Source organism: Fragaria vesca, linkage group LG7 (assembly GCF_000184155.1).
Source record: "Fragaria vesca subsp. vesca linkage group LG7, FraVesHawaii_1.0, whole genome shotgun sequence".
NCBI classification, from domain to species: domain Eukaryota; kingdom Viridiplantae; phylum Streptophyta; class Magnoliopsida; order Rosales; family Rosaceae; genus Fragaria; species Fragaria vesca.
Genome location: NC_020497.1, coordinates 15,315,579 through 15,322,107, shown reverse-complemented (window position 1 = coordinate 15,322,107; position 6,529 = coordinate 15,315,579).

Here is a 6,529-nt window from a genome sequence, read left to right as displayed (position 1 = left end):
GACGACAGCACAGGCTTCCAAGACGGCTTCTCTCCTTCTAGGACTGGCCGACGACAAGTTTTCCGGCCAACCTTGATCAATCATGGTGTTTTCCGTCCAGAGCTTCAATTCAATCCGGCTAGAAAACTTGTCACCGGCCAGTCCTGGAAGGAGAGAAACCGTCCTGGAAGCCTGTGCTGTCGTCCGGGAAGGAGAGAAACCGTCGCCGGCGTGAGACGGCGGAGAACAGACGACGTCCGCACTTTAAGCCGGAGTACGGACGTCCGCTTCATATCCTCTCTATATGTATATATATATTGTGGATTTCTAAGCTCGCCTATAAGATCTCATAATTGAAATAGATTTTCGGAAAACATGTTATGAGTATTCTTTGTTTTAATTCAAATTGATCGCATGCTTGCTTTATGGAATAATAAAGAAATTGGGAAAGTATTAAATATTTTCGTTGTATTAACTTTCATTGTTTTTTGTAAGATTATTTTTGTCCACTCACTCTAACGTAGTTTTTCTAAAATGCTTTCCCATTGACTCTTCGGTTTTAAATGCTCAATCTGCAGATCGTGGTTCAACTTAGTAGGAGTTGAGGCATAGCACACTTTTGCTGCTACACAATTTATTAGGTTACCAGTTAACCTATTGTATGATTTGTATCTATATCGGTCTCTTTCTTTAGAATGCTCTGAACCATTAAATATGTGTAGTCATTTCGGGATTGTATTTTAATTTCTGAAGCTTATGAAACTACCTATGTTGAGTTGTGAATTTATGGCGGGGTTTGTTTAATATGGGGAGCACGGTGGCTCAAGGAGTTAAGGTTAGATCTCGATTATAGAAGTGTTTTGGAATTTTGATTAGGTAAGGGTTGTCCATTTTCAAGGGAGGTTATGCCGATTTTTTGATAGAATCTTCTTTGGAGGTGGTCCCCGCAGGATTTACTCTGGATTTCTAGATAAAATCCGAGGTGGGTCTTGACACTTCAAGCAGAGAATACCCAACAATATAAAGTTGCGTAAGTGAAATAGGAAGACCCTCTTCCACTATAAGGGTTGCAAACTTCAAACAGTTGGAGATGTCAAGACTTTCAAGAGAGGTGAGGAATTGGAAGTCCTTGCTCAGTTTCTTTAGATTTGGGCACTCTCAATTTGGCAAATAAACAAGGATATGGGGAGCAACATCTCCGTCTTCTTTGAATTCTAAGCAGTTGGAAGTGACACTTGACCTCGATCATCTTCACTAAGGTAGGCGGAAGTCCCAATATTTCTATCCAAACCAAGAATGACTCGATCAGAACCGAAGCAACTTCCCTAAACCAGCATACTCAACCATGACAGAGTGATCAACCATAAGTTCACCGCCTAAAAAAATACTTTCGATCCTCAGCCTTGGTGAAGCGAAGGATGAAGAGGTTGGTTTGGGCTCACATCTGTAGCCTACTCAGGAGATCCCAAACAGATGTCAAGGTTCCGATGACAACACGGGGTCTGGGATCTGATGCTGAAGAGTAAGGAGCATTCCTCCCCAAAGAAATACAGCGAAGCATCGATGACTCTTGTAGCACCAATACAAGGCCTGCAGCCGTCACATATGACAAAGGCGATGGCAAAACGCTTAAGAGACTTTGTATGACATGGTGATGAGAGAAGGAGGAGAAAGTGCGAAACAACTGTAGCAAAACCTAAAAGGAAAACCCTAGGACTCAGAACGGCTAGCTATATAAAATTATATATATATATATATATATATATTGATTGTATATTAATCATGTGAAGTTAATAGTAAGTTGTTTATGAATAATAACTTATAAATATCACGGAAGTTAATCATGTTTTTATTAATAGTAAATTTACTGCTAATATTGTCATCAATCATTTATCCTTGATTAAATAACTAAAAGATGTACTCTATGTTCGTTATATTATTTCACCGGACCGACCACTGTTTAGCTGTTTTTATTTTTATTTTTATATTTGTTTCCACGCTTTCATTTCAGAAAATAACGTGCATTTAGCTATTTCAAAGTTCTATTTAGCAAGATAAAATGATGGTTTCGTTTCTTCAATATAAATCGCTAACACCCCCACTAACCATCATCTGAAAATGTAAAACAAGATATAATTGCTTATAGTCTTAGATTCTCCAATACCATGATAAAATGTGTATATATATATTTTTTGAATTGAAACTTGAGACCCCGGTCTATCCGAGTGCCATATATATAAAAATGTTAGCAATAGACAGACCAAATATAAAAAATTACAAAGAAACAAAGAAAGAGAAGGTTGGTCCAAAAAGTAGTAGTGTGTAGGGTGTTTCTGCTTCCCTACCCTTTTGAAAGAAATTTCTTCCATTCACAGGGTGAAAATTCACCAAATGACGTGGCATAAACACAACCACAAGTTTCAATGTAGACCAAGTTTTGACTAACTTCAGCATTCCCCCGTTAACGTTTTTTTGGAAGTTTGAATTTGATTAGTGGAAGTTAGAAAGAAGGGGGTAAAATCCTTCTTATTGCCTCGTTGGAACTGAGCATCTCCGCCTCCTTCGGCGTCAACGACGTCAACATCTCCACAGTCGGAGGCTAACTTGAGCGACGCGTCGGTGCTGAAAACTCGCCCAGATTTCAGATTCTTCATGAATGGAGAGGGCTGGCCAACCATCCATGTGAAGCTGCCAAGTGATCTGATCACTACGTATCTTAGTAGTCAATAGTATTAGTGTGTTCTGTGCCATCCATGATATCTGTAACAACGTTAACTGAGCCGATCCTTCCACCGCTGGTGCTGTCCTCCGCTGCGAACACGAAATTGAAAAAGCAAAGAAGATGATAAAAGGTAGAAATGTACTGCACGAGTCGTGGTGTATTTGGATGGATATTGCTCATGAAAGGTAGCAATTGAATTGGGTCATGGTGGATCGAGACTCAGAAGCAAGCTATCGATGGAGTGGATGATGAATTTTTTATTTTTTATTGGCGATGGTAGATGATGAATTTGGAGAGATAGAGGCATTCATGTCCATGAATGTGTGCCAGCTGCCTATCACTACTATATCTCCCACGCAATCCACTAAGAGCATATCCAGTGGAACTGTCAAATTCCAGATGGAGGCTCAACGGGCAAAAAATGACAGCATCCAACCTCTCCAACCCAGGCTTTAAATCCCCCGTGGATGACAGTTTGGGTTCATACTGTCAAAAAAGACAGCCTCCAAGCTTCTTGTCTTTTCTTATTTTAATGTTTCTCTCCTTCTCTCTTTTACTCTTATAGCCTTTCTGCTTCAATCTTCCTTTATACCCACTACCCAGAACCAGACCAAATCTTCATACCCATACCCAGTAGAGAGAAAACATGAAAAATTTGACTGATTTTGTAATCTGGGAATGGTAATTGAGAGAGGAATTCAATATGATGTTCTCAATTCAAACCTCTATGAAAATGGGTCCTCGATCAGCATCTCCATCATCACTTGTTCAACTGCAATTGTAATTTTGGATCGAGGAGTAACACAAACATCAAAAGTTCAAAAGCAAGCTATTAGATATGAACCTTCAATAAAGTATAGGAGATAAGTGCAGAGGAAATAAGCGGTGAGAAAGAGAGGACCAGAGAGGAACCAAGAGAATTAAGAAGAAGAAGAAGTAGGCAGAAGATGAGAGGAAGGGACGAAGACAATTGAAGATAAGGAAGAAATAGAATAGTATAAATGGTTGATAGGGAAATAATAAAATATTCATTAATTTTGACAGTTCGGTTGGAGTAAAAGTTGGTTAAATTTAACAATGCCACATCGACTGTCAAATTTGAATTTGACAATTTTTTTTTACCCCAACTATTGGAGATCGATGCTCTAAGTCTATCTTATTGTTTCTTTTTCTTTTTTTGAACAAGCCACTAAGTCTCATTTAAATGGATAATTAACATTTATTGTTAAACACATGATAATAAGCATCCTTATTAAATTCTAAAAAAAATTATATTGTATGACTCTTGATACTTTTTAATTAATTATATGATTTTGATTATAATTTTATTGGTTTTATAGGTAGAAATTTATATTACATATGTATACTAATGTGGTATATAACTTGTTTAATGTTATAAACTAAGAAATGAAAGAGATATAATAAAGAGAGATAGAATGTGGGAGCTAGGAGGAAGAAGTGTATTATTCATTCTCATTAGACTCATTAATATAGGAATAATGTTTACATCACAAGGATATAAGTAATGAGTATTTACGTGGACATCCACATAATTATAATATTTACAATACTCCTCTTTAGATGTCCACCAATGAATGATATGGTGTTGGACGCGCTTATTGTTGCCTCGTTAAAAACCTTGTTAGATAATAAAAACCTTGTCGGATAAAAACAACCCTGGTCGAAGGAGAAAAAAAGTGCAACGCGCATATGTCCTAGGTAACATAAACTTGTATATATAAATGAACACATATATAAAATTGACGTTCATAAGAAAAGGAAAAACTCATAGATCAGTAGCCTTAGTCATAAGTAATCATGTTGCACCATAGGCTTGTAGATCATCACGGAGTTCATAGAAAAGAAGAAAAATAAAGAGTAAATTCGTGCTGATAACGTGTTATAAACTAAGAAATGAGAGAGATATAATAGAGAGATAGAATGTGGGAGGAGGAAGAAGTGTATCATTCATTCTCATTAGACCCCTTTATATATGAGTAATATTTACATCATAAGGACATAAATAATGAGTATTTACATGGACATCCATATAATTATAATATTTACAACATTTAATGGGTTATGTAAGTGTACATATTTATGAACCAACTATATCTAGCATATACAATTTTGAAAAATCGGCCGTCGGATGTGATAAATATAGTGAAATACGGCTAGGGTAGAAAAATCACAAATTTTAAATAACGTTTGGATCTTGATCTACACGGTAAACCTTATTTACCGTTATGTTTTCTTATGGAAAGCCTTATCCTCGCAAGGTAAAACTTCCCTAAGTATTTATATGGGTTGCTACATGCCTACATCTCATCAAAGGAAGAGTATTTGGGAGGAAGTATCGACCAAAATAAGTCTAAAGAGGTAGATAAAAGCGTTTTCGTGTAATAAGTGACGTTGGTTCAGAGTTGACCGCGTCGATCGAAACCCAAACATTATCAAAAATATGTGAATTTTTTTCCATAGACATATTTAAGTGCACTTAACACTTAACACATCAGACGGTCGAATTTTCATTTTGTGAATTTTAGTCATTAGAACCACAACATGTCTACTAATGTGGTATAACTTGTTTAATGTGTTATATGCAAGTGTACATCCTTGTGAACCAACTATAACTAGAAAATAAAATTTTTAAAAATCGACCGTTAGATGTGATCGGTACATTGAAATACGGCTACGATAAAAAAAACCACATATTTTCGATAATGTTTGGACCCCGATTGACGCGGTTAATCATATTTACGCTTATGCTTCTCTATGGGTAGCCTTGTCTTCGGGAGGTAAATGAATTTTTCTTCATAGCTATATTTAAGTGTACTTATCACATCTGACGGTCGAATTTTCATTTTTTGAATTTTAGTCATTGAAACCACAACGTACCTACTAATGTGGTATAACTTGTTTAGTGGGTTATATGAAAGTATACATTTGTGTGAACCAACAGTATCTAGCAAATAGAATTTTAAAAACTCAACCATAGGATGTGATCGGTACGTTGAAATACGGTTACGACAGAAAAATCACATATTTTTGATAATGTTTAGACCTCGATCGAAGCGGTTAACCTCATGTATTGCCTTACCGCCTTAAGGGTAGCCGTGTCAAGCGGGGATGAATGTCTCAAAATATTTAGGTATATGGACATAGCCCATTGTCGTGAATGTATATGAGTTTTCGAGAAATTTTCCGGGCACCTAAGCTATTTATTAATCTTTTTTGAAGTTTTAAAATTTATGAAATTCTGAAAATGTCAAAATTTTATTCAATAAAATTAAAAGAAAATGTCAATAAATGGTTATGGTTTTAGGAAATTTTTTGGTTTTGATAATGACAAAATAAAAATAGTTGTATGTTTTGAATTTTATAGGTAAGAAGGTTAATAAGAGAAATTTTATTCACATATTGCAAAATACTAAATACACATTTTTTTTCCATACTTTTAGTATTAAAAGAGAAATTTTAAATACACACCCTTAATATCTTAATACACACCCCTTACTTAATACACCACCTATCAAGTTTTTCATTTCAGTATTATACTTAATACACATCCCAAACTGCCTAAAATGCCCTGAATTTATGAAATATTCCGTTATTTAATATAATTAATATATATTTACTATTTGGTACCTCTTTTTACATATTATTTCGTCTAATTTTTGCTAGAAATTTGTGGTTATCATCGTTCAATTTATAATCAAATGATTATTATTATATCCCAACTCCAAATCACCAATACAAGTTTTCAAAATTCACAAACTAGTACAAGTGTAGAAGTACAATAGCTATTAAACATAAATAGCTAGTTAT